A 13517-nucleotide genomic window follows, 5' to 3' on the forward strand; every position below is an offset into this window, starting at 1 on the left:
GAGCCTTGGTGAGGCCATATCTGGAATATTGTGTTCAGTTTTGATCCCCTAATCTGAGGAAGGACATTCTTGCTATTAAGGGAGTACAGCGAAGGTTCACCAGATTGATTCCGGGATGGCAGAACTGACATATGAGGAGAGACTGGATCAACTGGGCTTGTATCCACTGGAGTTTAGAAGAATGAGAGGGGATCTCATAGAAACATGTACAATTCTGACAGGATTGGACAGGTTAGAGGCAGGAAGAATGTTCCCGTTGCTGGGGAGTTCCAGAACCAGGGGTCACAGTCTAAGAATAAGGGGTAAGCCATTTAGGACTGAGATGAGGAGAAACTTCTTCACTCAGAGAGTGGTTAACTTGTGGAATTCTCTACCGCAGAAAGTTGTTGAGGCCCGTTTGTTAGATATATTCAAAAGGGAGTTAGATATGGCCCTTACGGCCAAAGTGATCAATCAGGAAAGGGGTACTGAGGTCGAATGATCAGCCATGATATTGAATGGCAGTGCAGGCTCAAAGGGCCGAATGGCCTGCTCCTGCACCTAATTTCTTTGTTTCTATGTTTCTATGTTTCAATATTCCCCACAACAGGTCTCCGAATTCATTGTTGTTTGCTGCATGCTGCACAACTTAGCCATCATGAAGGAACAGGCATTGCCAATGGGGATTGCAGAACCATCTCAGGAGGAGGAGGAGGATGAGGAAGAGGAGCCTGGCGAGGAACCCATTGTGCATCCACCACAACCACAGGGGAGGTAGCATGAATATGTGGCCGCAGCAAGAGCCTTACGTCAGCAGCTCATCATTGACCAGTTTGGTTGAATGGGGAAGATGGGGTTGCAGCATTGACTCACTACTCTATACCACCATGTTGGCTATTCTACACTTAATTCTGCGAATAAGACACAAGACACCAATGACAAAGGTCAAACAAACATTTTTATTGACATGCAAAATTTATAATTCCCCCCCCAAAAAAACCCCAAAGCATAAAATGTTTAAAGACAATTGGGTTAGATTTTCCACTTTTTTTGCATGCATAACGCCCACTTGACGCCCATTTTACCGCTGAAATAATGTTTAACACCCAGGTATCGCCCATTTAGCCACAAAATGGAAACTGATGCCCATTTTTCAGACACTTATCACCGAGCGTTACTTTCCCCATGTGCGTAACGCCGCGATAAAATATTACCGCCGCCCACTTTTTTGGGGCGAAATCAACGCCCATTATATCGCCCAGCATTAGTTTCCACACAGAATTAACGCTGAGATTCAATAATACCGACCGCTCACTTTTTTTTGTCAGAAAGATCACATTTGCTGAAACTAACTCCCAGGAGATTGCCCAGTGTCACTTTCACCACCTCGCACACATCTCGCCCACAATATTGCTCGCCCAAAACACCGCTCAGAAAAAATGGAACTGTTCTGAACAAATCACAACGGTGTGACCGTCATTTTTCAAATCGCAGATCGCTTTATTGTAAAGGCTGCTTCAACTGCGGGGGAGTTTGAATTGACTCTGGAGTTCTTCTCAGGTGAAGTGACCATCTCAACAGATATATTTTCAGACTCTGGACTAATGGGTGTTTACTCTAGGAGTATTTTAGTGTGGAAATTATTGCTTTAGATCAATCGCTATTATAGTTTCATTGCAATGGGGCCAGCCATTTCTCAGCCTGCATCGATTAATACGCAGATGCTGCAGAGTGCAGATGATTCAATGTGTGATGCACATCATTATGTGCCCAATTTAAGATGTGCAAGAATGAGGAGGAAAGCCAGACCATACACACCCCACACTTACAGGGAAAAGAGGTCTTACCTCGACGTGTCCGAGCACACATGCCTTCGGAGACTGCGCTTTCATAAGGTGGTGATCAGTGAAATATGTGAGCTCATTAGGCCACATATACAGCCTGCCATCAGGACATCAGTGTCGGTCGAGGTCAAGGTCACCGTGACACTGGCTTTCTACGCGTTCTTCCTTTCGGTCGAGATTTGCCCTATGTCTCACCATGCCACCCATCGCTGCATTAGACAGGTCACGGAGGCCCTGTATGTGCGAAGGATGGACTTTATCAGCTTCCCCATGACCACGGAGGCTCAGACTGACAGGGCTGGAGCATTCTACCGCATTGCTAAGTTCCCCAGGGTGCGGGGAGCAATACAGTGCACTCACATCACCATGCGGGCATCTTCTCAGGACCTGGAGCTTTTTCAAAGCAGAAAAGGATTTCACTCCCTGAAGGTCCAACTAGTTGTCGACCATAACCAGATAATAATGGCAGTGAATGCCAAATGTCGGGGCAGCTTCGATGAGGCTCACATCCTGCATGAGAGCGCTGTCTTTGACATGTTTAAGAGTCAGCCACAAGGACAATGCTACTTGCTTGGTGACAACCGATATGGCCTAGCCACCTGGCTAATGACCCCTCTGCGTGACATCCACACTGAGGCTGAGAAGCAATACAACCAGATCCACAGAGACACATGCAATGTGGTCCAGAAAACAATAACTGTCCTTAAGCAGCGCTTCAGTTGCCTGGACAACTCAGGAGGGGAGCTACAATACAATCCTGAGCAAGTAGCTAACTTCGTGGTCGTGTGCTCCATGTCGCACAACCTGGCTATCAGGAGGGGCCAAGAATTGCCAGAAGGGACTGATGCTCCACCTCAGGAGAGAGAGGGAGGGGAGGATGAGGGGCTGGAAACTGACCTAGGGCCAGACAATCAAGCTGGCAGTGCAACCATGCCTACGCCCCCCTCTAGGCTGCAGGAAAGGGCCCGTGGTGGTTACATAGTTGCCAGACTCTTATGTGAGGAGCTGATATCTGAACGATTTGCCTGAAAGAATGTTGCTGTTGTAAAGTCCTTACACAATACCACAAATCCACACGAGGCACATTCTATGGACAAGGTCACTCTGTGACCTGCATCTTTATTCACAGGACCAAGAAGTGATGACCCTGCGTGGGACCTCCCTTTATATACCTGGATGACCAGGTGAGGAGTTCACCCCCTGTGGTCAATGTGTGCATTTATCAAGTATATACAGTATTGCAGTGTTGTTACATGAAGGTTACATACATGACATCACCTCCCCCCCAACGTCTTATTGGGATCACAGGTTAAGTCTTTCAGATGGTCTGCACTCCCTCGTGAAGCGCCGCAGTTGGGGCTCTGGCTGTTGAGCCTTGGCCTGCGTGTCTGTCCCCTGTGGTGATTCCGGCCTGTCTGGGCTGATCACAGGGACTGTGCATGCTGCTGAATGTTCTTGTTGCTCGTTCACTGGTGGTGGTGTGGGCAGCATCTCATGATCTTCCTCAGGTTCCTCAGAGTCCATGCTGAACCTTTTTTTTACTTGGTCCAGATGCTTGCGGCATATCTGCCCATTGTTAAATTTAACCATGATGATCCTATTCCCCTCTTTGTCTATTACAGTACCTTCAAGCCATTTGGGCCCCAAAGCGTGATTGAGAACAAATACAGGGTCACCAATTTCGATACATCTCCCCCTTGAATTACGGTCATGGTACTCATTTTGGGACTGGCGCTTGCCTTCAACAATGTCGGACAAGACAGGATGAATGAGGGACAGCCGAGTTTTGAGTGTACATTTCATAAGGAGCTCCGCGGGCGGGCCCCCCGTGAGCGAGTGCGGTCGGGACCTATAGGCCAGCAGGAGGCGCGATAGGCGGCATTGAAGGGAGGGTCCTTGAATCCTGAACATGCCTTGTTTTATGATTTGGACCGCATATTCTGCCTGGCCATTGGAGGCCAGCTTGAACCGTGCTGTCCTGACATGGTTGATGCCATTACCCGACATGAACTCCCGGAATTCGTAGCTAGTGAAGCATGGGCCATTATCGCTAACAAGGATGTGCGGCAAACCGTGGGTCGCAAAGACCGCACGTAGACTCTCCACAGTGGTGGATGTCGTGCACGAATTCAAAATGATGCACTCGATCCATTTCGAGTATGCATCAACCACGATGAAAAACATTTTCCCCATGAATGGGCCCGCGTAGTGTGCGTGAATGCGTGACCATGGCCTGGTGGGCCAGGGCCACGGGCTGAGCAGTGCCTCTCTGGGGGCATTTCCCAGCTGAGCACACGTCGTGCACCTGCGAACACAGTGTTCCAGGTCTGAATCAATTCCCGGCCACAACACATGTGACCGGGCAATGGCCTTCATCAGCACGATGCCTGGGTGCTTGCTGTGGAGTTCCCTGATGAAAGCTTCCCTGCCCCTCTGGGGCATGACTACCCGGCTGCCCCATAGTAGGCAGTCGGCTTGGATGGAGAGCTCATCCATCCGTCTGTGAAACGGTCTGACCTCCTCAGGGCATGCTCCGTGTAGCCTACTCCTGCACCTATTTTCTATGTTTCTATCCCCAGTCAGGACACATTTCTTAATCAGGGATAGGAGGGGGATCTCTGTTGGTCCAGATTTTGATCTGGCGGGCTGTGATGGGGGAGCCTGCGCTGTCAAAGGCATCAACGGCCATGACCATCTCAGCGCTTTGCTCCGCTGCCCCCTCAGTAGAGGCCAGTGGAAGCCTGCTGAACGCATCAGCGCAATTTTCAGTGCCAGGCCGGTGCCGGATGGTGTAGTCATACGCAGCGAGCGTGAGAGCCCATCGTTGTATGCGAGCTGATACATTGACATTGACAACCTTGCTGTCTGACAACAGGGATGTTAACGGCTTGTGATCCATTTCTAATTCGAACCTCCTGCCAAAAAGGTACTGGTGCATCTTTTTCACTCCATAGACACATGCGAGTGCTTCCTTTTCAACCATCCCAAATCCACGTTCTGCTTAAGAGAGCGACCTGGAGGCATAAGCCACAGGTTGGAGTTGCCCCTCAGCATTGCACTGCTGCAACACGCACCCAACCCCATAGGACGATGCATCACATGTCAGAATTTCTTACAGGGGTTGTACAGGGTCAACAACTTATTTGAACAGAGTAGGTTACGCGCCCGATTGAAAGCCCGTTCTTGACAGTCCCCCCCAAAACCAATCGCAACCCTTACGCAGGAGCACGTGTAGCGGCTCCAACAATGTACTTAAGTTCGGCAGAAAGTTCCCGGAATAGTTCAAGAGTAACAGAAGTGAACGCAACTCCAATGTGTTGCAGGACCTGGGCGCTCGTCGAATCGCCTCTGTTTTAGATTCAGTAGGCCGAATCCCGTCTGCAGCAACCCTCCTGCCCAGAAACTCGACTTCGGGAGCCAAAAACACACGCTTAGGCTTTTTGAGTTGCAGGCCTACCCGGTCCAGTTGGCGTAGCACCTCTTCCAGGTTGTGGAGGTGTTCCTCGGTGTCCCGACCCGTGATGAGGATATCGTTCTGGAATACAATCAAATGGATTTGAGCAGGCTTTCCATGTTTCTTTGAAAGATCGCGGCCGCTGATCGAATGCCAAAAGGGCACCTGTTGTAAACAAACAGTCCCTTGTGTGTGGTGATTGTGGTCAGTAGTTTGAATTTGTCGGCCAGTTCTTGGGTCATGTAGGCTGAAGTGAGGTCCAACTTGGTGAACAGCTTGCAGCCTGCCAGCGTGCAAAAAGATCCTCCGCTCTCGGAAGCGGGTATTGGTCTTGTAGTGACACTCGGTTGATAGTGGCCTTGTAGTCGCCACAGATCCTGACCGAGCCATCCGCTTTTAGGACGGGAACAATGGGGCTCGCCCAGTCGCATGAATTCAACGGGCGAGATGATGCCCTCTCTCAGCAAACAGCCCAATTCGCTTTCAATTTTCTCCCGCATCACATACGGCACAGCTCTGGCTTTGTGGTGCACTGGTCTGGCGTCCGGGGTGATGCGAATCACTACTTTGGTACCTTTGAACGTCCTGACCTGTGAGCATGAACTTGCGTGCACATCCCCCCATTTCCAGTTCATCTCGGCTAGCCAGCTCCTCCCCAACTGTGCGGACTATTGCCCGGGACAATCCAGAGCGGCAGCCGGTTCATTGATCCATTGAGTGTGACAGCCAACATTGCACTGCCTAGCACTGGAATGATTTATTTGGTGTACATCCGTAATTGAGTCTCAATGCGTTCTAGTTTGGGTCTGCTGGCTTTGAGTGGCCATAGCTTATCGAATTGTTGAACGCTCATGAGTGACTGACTGGCCCTCGTGTCCAGCTCCATGCGTACCAGGATGCCATTTAATAGGACCTTCATCATCATAGGTGGCGTTTTAGTATATGAGCTGTGAATGTTTACCACATGAACCCGCTGAACTTCAGCGTCCATTGATTTGCCCCACACATCATCCTGCCTCACAGACCCCTCTTCTGGTCCATCCACCTCGTAAATTAGCCTGTTCACAGGCTTCCTGCACATTCTAGCTAAATGGCCAGTGAGGTTATAATTTCTGCAGATGAACTGTTGAAACCTGCAAGTCCTGGCAGCATGTCTGCCCCCACACCTCCAGCATGAACTGAGATTCCCATTGTTGTAAACAAAAGAGCTGTTACCAGGCATTCCTCGCTGATTGTCCCTTTAACTGCTCTTGAGCACCCTGTTAGTGGGTGTCAATGGCCCCATCCCAGAACGCATTGTCCACTGGGATAGCGTAAATGTCCGTTCAGCCTGCCATTGTCTGTGTTGAAAACCTGTTCTTGGGTCTATTTCTGCCTGGGGTGTGTCGAACTGCCCTTGTCTGCCTGCTGGGCTCTGAGTCGCGTTTATGATATTGACCCCCTGATCCAGGAGTCAGAGTTGCGTGCATATATTATCTTGGTTTCCTCTTCCCCTGCCACAAAAGTCTGAACCAGCAAAGCCACCGCTTCCAAGGTCAAGTCCTTGATCTCGATTAACTTTCTGAAAATCCTGGCATGACCGATGTCCTCAATAAAGAAATCCCTTAGCATCTCCTCCCTGCAGGTGTCTGTGAACTTACAGAGGCAGGCCAAGCACTGGAGGTCTGCAACGAAGTCCGGTATGCTCTGTCCTTCCCGAAGTCGGTGGGTATAAAATCTGTGTCGAGCCATGTGTGTGCTGCTCACCAGTTTGAGGTGCTCACTGATTAGCTTGCTTAGCTCTTCAAAGGATTTGTCCGCCGGCTTCTCGGGTGCTCGTAGGTCTTTCATGAGTGCGTAAGTCTTAGAAACATAGAAACATAGAAAATAGGTGCAGGATTAGGTCATTCGGCCCTTCGAGCCTGCACCGCCATTCAATGAGTTCATGGCTGAACGTGCAACTTCAGTACCCCATTCCTGATTTCTCACCATACCCCTTGATCCCCCGAGTAGTAAGGACTACATCTAACTCCTTTTTGAATATATTTAGCGAATTGGCCTCAACAACTTTCTGTGGTAGAGAATTCCACAGGTTCACCACTCTCTGGCTGAAGAAGTTTCTCCTCATCTCGGTCCTAAATGACTTACCCCTTATCCTTAGACTGTGACCCCTGGTTCTGGACTTCCCCAACACTGGGAACATTCTTCCTGCATCTAACCTGTCTAAACCCGTCAGAATTTTAAACGTTTCAATGAGATCCCCTCTCATTCTTCTGAACTCCAGTGAATACAAGCCCAGTTGATCCAGTCTTTCTTGATATGTCAGTCCCCCCATCCCGGGAATCATTCTGGTGAACCTTCGCTGCACTCCCTCAATAGCAAGAATATCCTTCCTCAGGTTAGGAGACCAAAACTGTACACAATACTCCAGGTGTGGCCTCACCAAGGCCCTGTACAACTGTAGCAACACCTCCCTGCCCCTGTACTCAAATCCCCTCGCTATGAAGGCCAACATGCCATTTGCTTTCTTAACCGCCTGCTGTACCTGCATGCCAACCTTCAATGACTGATGTACCATGACACCCAGGTCTGATCCACAGCTGGTCAGTAGATGAGCCCTTCGCTTGTCGGCCGCTGCATCTTCCAGCCAGTTCTTCATGACAAAGCTCTGCTGAAGCCTCTCAATGAAATCGTCCCAGTCCTCACCAGCACAGTACCGTTCCCCTGTGCTACCGGTGGCCATTCTCGTGACTCGTTGATTCCCGTTTCTCGTCACCACTGTAAAGTCCTTACACAATACCACAAATCCACACGAGCCACATTCAATGGACAAGGTCACTCTGTGACCTGTACCTTTATTCACAGGACCAAGAAATGATGACCCTGCGTGGGATCTCCCTTTATATACCTGGATGACCAGGTGAGGAGTGCCTCCCACAAGTTGTGCATGTGGTCAAGGTGTGCATTTCTCAAGTATATAGTGTTGTTACATGAAGGTTACATACATGACAGCTGTGAGTGACAACGCTGACATACTGCTGTGTGTGTGCTGCTCAGACGTCAATGGTGGTCATCACCTTGGTGCCAGTTAAAGTTTATGTTGATTGAAGTTAAGTTTTATTTAACCCTTTCATATTAAGGAATCACCAGTGTGTAACGGTCCAGCTATCTGAGAAAATGTGCAACAAGGTTATGTAAAATTTAAAAAAAATTATACCATTCGTAATGGTGTTGCGGAACCTAGGGGTGGAGTGCCGCGCTCCGGGACTACTGAGAGGCCTTTGCCAGCAGTGGTCCTGGCCTCCGCCATCCATGGAACGTACTCAGTCATGGTGGTCAGCTGTTGGGATATGCCTCCCAATACATCGAGGAGCTGGTCACCAATGTCTACAGTCCTCCTGGACAACTGTACCATCTCTCCGCTCTCATGTCATGCTCGTGTACCACACCTGCTGCGTCCACGAAACCTCCGCGGGGTCGGCGCCATCCTGGAGACAAATGGGGTGCCCTGTGGCGAGGTGCTTGGGGCCGGTACCTCCAGAGTGGAGACAGGAATGACCGGAGGAGCACTAGATGGCCTTGGGGTGGAATGGCTTCCGGAGCGTGGCGATGCAGGTTCCTCAAAGTCTGCACTCTCATCTGTGGAGAACAGGCCCAGCGGATTGACGGGCGAAAATCGGAGCTCCTCAGCCGATGTAGGATTGTCCGGCGAGTCCGGCCCCGCACCCCCACCTTCTGGCCTTTGTGGTCTTGCCTGGGGCCGCGCTGCTGGCTGAACTGCAAAACACAAATGAGGTTATTAGAGGAGAAGGGGGTGCTGGGTCACAAGGTGATTCCAGCGCTACACACAGCATATGCATGACAAAAGCATCATCGCTATCAAGATCTTCACAGACATCACATTTCATGACCATCAACATTGTGCATTGCAATGATTTTCATTGGGCCAGCATTATTTCTAAGACAATTTTAGAAATCATCTATCATATATGATTGCTCGGATATGCGTGGGTGTGGCATCTATTGACTTTACATCATGCAATGGTGTAAACTTTACTCACGTCGTTTAACTTCAGGGTCTGCAGATGCTTGCATGGCAGTTCGGGTGTGCTTCCCCACGAATGCGAGCACAAGCTCCTCCATCTCAGTGATGTCGCTGGGGACTGGTGGCCCCCCACCCATTCGCCTCATCGTCGATAGCTTCTTCTGTCAGGACAGGACGACAGGGTATGAGATCATTGTGTGATATCATTGCGAGGTACTGTCACAGAGGCTGATACAACATATAACTGATGGATGTAATCATGATTATTATGATAATTATCATTCTTTACTTAAAGACGTGCACCGTGACCGCAGGCTTTGACTACAACATTCCCGGTAAAAGTGCAAGACCTCACATCTGCTGATAGTCACTCATGACTGTTACAAGTCAAATTATATAAATACATATGTACATGTAAATAAATGTAATATTTATTCTTGTGGATCCCACAAGGCCGTTCCATCATTTGCGGCATTGGTTGCCCTCACGCACCTCGTTGGTCCCCGACGAAAACAGCACTGCTAACTCAGCCCATAACTTCTGGTAGGCCTTTGGGGTGGGCTTCCCACGCCCTCCCTGGGTCAAATCACCCCAGCATGACTTGACCTCCTGCAGGAGGGTGGCATTTGCCTTGTCCGAGAACCTCCTCGCTTTTTTGCGCCCTCCAATGTGCTCCTCTCCCAGCTCACTGCTCTCGCCAGCGTCAGTCTCCACAGCGTGTTGTGTCACCTCTTCCTCTCCCTCCATCATAGGCCAAATTCGGGCAAATATATGGCTGGTAACAGCTAATTTTTGTTTCCTTATTTGCTGTAAAGTTGTAAACTCTCCCTCCTTCATCCCAAAGCAGCCACACCACACCCACACACGCCTTCAGTCCCTCTCAGCTCCCTTTCTCTCTGTCTCCTCTTCTGCGCATGTCATGATGACCCTTGACCTCATGAATCGCTGGAATTGAGTGTTGCCATGCCGTTGCTAAGGACAGCGACACTTTATGCCAGAAGATCAGAGAGATTTAACGCTACTGCCCATTTCATATCGCTCGCTGTAACGCCCATTTTCAAAAATGGAGACTAGGGGCTTTGAAAATGGGTGACAAGCCAGCGATCTGAAAACCCATTTTTACTGCCCATGCCGGAAATATCACCCATTTTTGGGCGATCTGCACAAAAGTGTAAAATCTAGCCCACAGTAAATGAACAGAATACTGCTTCCTGCAGTGAACAAAATGTCAATGAACACAAAACTGCTTCATGCAGCAACACTATTTAAGAGGAATGCATTGTTATCACACAACTATGGACAACGTGGACAATAGTACAGACATTTCTGGCAATGAAATAGTGCCAGGCCTTAATGTTTCTTTTCATGACTCCCCCCCTTTGCCTTTCAATGCCCTCCTATACCTGCTGCTCCTCCTCAATAAGTCCTCAGGAAGTACAGAAAGGCTGCTAGACGGCTGTTGTGTTGGGGGGGGTAGACAATGCAGATTGTGTCTGAGAATGCCTTGAACCACCTCTTGGCCTGGAAGGCCTGGCTTTGAACTGGGTTGCCTTATCATCGGCGGAACGGTCACAGGTGGCTGGGGTGTCATCCATGTATGATGCATGATTGGTGAGTGAGTGGTGGGAGCCGGAATGCTGTCATCCTGAGGAAGGGCAGCACCTGCCATTTCCGGGGAGCCACTGATTCTCCGACAGGGCTGGGCCTTAGCAACCAGAGCACGATGTATCCCTACAACTTGCTGGCCTGCTTTGGCATTGTCACTTCCCCGTTGCACAGTGGAAAATGCAGAGAATATGGTAGCAGACATGGACTGCATCACCTGCGCAAGCTGAAGCAAATGTTGTGCCTGTGATGTGCCCGAGTCTGCGGCGTGATCAATGGCATGCGGCACACTCTGGAACTCCACTGTCGCTGCTCGAGGCCACCAGCCTCTGTGTGTGGGCAATGATGGCCCTGCTGGACTCACGACTCGCAGCGACAATCTGTGACGCTGCCTTCGCAACAGTCGCAGTGAGCTTGTCGATGCTCGCTGGGATCCGTCCCAATGCATCAATAAGCTCACGGTGCGTAACTGTGTTTTCCCTGGATATTTCCACCAGGTCCAGTTCCATGTCTGCCTGTCATTGAGCAGACCGATTTTGCCGAATCACCCCCCCGGAGAGCTGGCTGCGAGATTCCATTCCGGCACTGCATTGCTGTATGCCACTGGGATCAGGAGCCTCCTACTCCTCAAACCCCAAGAAGTCAGTGTCATCCCAGATTAACTTAATCCCAATAGAGCAACTGGTGAGCTGTGATGCTCCGCTGGAGCAATCTCCTCCACTCCCTCATTGTCACCACCATGGTCTGATATGGAGGCCTCCCTCGAGGGATGCTGCACCTCTGGTGTAGGCATCTGGAAGTAGAAAACGACGGAGGTGTGGTTAGCAGCAGGGGAGGGGGCAGGGTGACATGAGGAAGGTGTCATTGCACATTTTCATTTGAAGGCGCACCGCAACTCCATAATATCTCTCAATGCACTCTCTTAAGTCGCACGATCCATTTACATACCCTCACTACCCTCATCCCCAGCAACAGCCTGAGCTGGGACTCCTATGAGGGCTGAGACCCTTTGCTCAACATCCATCAAGGGGATTGGTTTAGGCAGACCCCCGCCTGTCCGCAGCTGCTCCCTCCTATTATGGGAGTGTTTGGATTGCATTGAGAAAAATAGGAAGGGTTCAGAAAGCATTTCTCTGCTGTTGTGGCACATATGTCGACCAGAGTACAATAGGTGATACTGTGGGAATGTTATTGTGTCTTCCATTCAATCTGTTGGGATGTTGCTTATGCTTCATCAATATTTGTTCACGGGTTAAAGGGGTCTAACATGGAGATGTAAGTGATCTTTCAAAAAGACATAGCAACAGTTGGAGTGCATTGCGAGGAACGATGTAAATGATAGAATTACTGTGCATGGATCATTAAAAGCCAATGGGTGCTGATGTAAGCTTTCATCTTTCTTATGCATTGTGAAACCCACCCCACAGAGTGTTGAGCGAGACTATGTGCATGACAAACTTCACATAGTGTGTGAGATTAATGTTAGAAGTCATGGAGGCATGCATAGATGCAAATGGTACTCACCCTGACAAGCCTCGTGAGGTGGTTGAACTTTTTTCGACACTGTGTGCCAGTGCTGGGCCCAGTGTCTGCAGCAGACACCACCTGCGCTATCTCCCTCCATAGTCGCTTAAACACAGGAGAGAGTGGTCTGGCTTCCCCAGCAAGATGGAATGAGGACCACCGCCTCTCCATTGCATGGACTAAGGCCTCAGTAGCCTCATTACTGAAGCGCCTGATACACTGCCTTCCCTCCTGCTCCTCCATCTCAGCAGAAGTTAATATGCGCATGCGCGTGGGAAACTGCCGCGCCCTGCATTAGCGGTTGCGACTGGCAAAAAATAATAATAAATTCACTGCACATGCGCAAAATGGCCACCTCCTTTAACACCGGAAATTTCGGCTCGGGTGCACAAAATCAGTCATACAACACTCTTCCAGATTACTTTTTCGCCCAAACTTCCAGTCGAAGGCGCAAACTATTTTCAGACGCAAACTTTTACACCCCGTTGCGATTAACATCCCGAAATCCAAAACGTGGAAAATCCAGCCCAACGAGTTTTAGATGAGCTGAAGTTTATAGAGAGTGAATGAACCATCCAGGGGAACATTGGAATAGCCGAGGTTGGAGATGGCAAAGGCACAGATGATGAGTTTTGGCAGCAGATAGGCTAAGTCAGAGGCAGAGATGGGCAATTTTATGAAGATGAAAGTTGTTGGTCTTTGTGATTGAGAGAATATGGGGTCAGAAGCTCAGCTTGGGGTTAAATAGGATGCCAAGCTTGTGAAGAGTTGGTTCAACCTGAGACAGTTACCGAGGAGGGGGATGGAATCACTGATAAGGGCATGGCGTTTGTGGCGAGGGACTAAGATGGTGGCTTTAGTTTTTCCAATTGGAGGAAATTGTGGCTCATCCAAGTTGCAGGAAAGATGTGATAGGCTGGGTGATTGGTTTGAAAAACAGTAATGGCATACAGAATCTGACTGAACCGTATTGACTGCTCACAGGAGGATTTACCATCTCACGCTCCATCACCCTTAAGAATCAGCACAGAGATTGAAACATCAGCCTGATTAGAGAGTGAGTTAGAGGAGTCAGCACATGCTGACC

This window comes from Pristiophorus japonicus, chromosome 1 (assembly GCF_044704955.1).
Source record: "Pristiophorus japonicus isolate sPriJap1 chromosome 1, sPriJap1.hap1, whole genome shotgun sequence".
In the NCBI taxonomy this organism is placed as follows: domain Eukaryota; kingdom Metazoa; phylum Chordata; class Chondrichthyes; family Pristiophoridae; genus Pristiophorus; species Pristiophorus japonicus.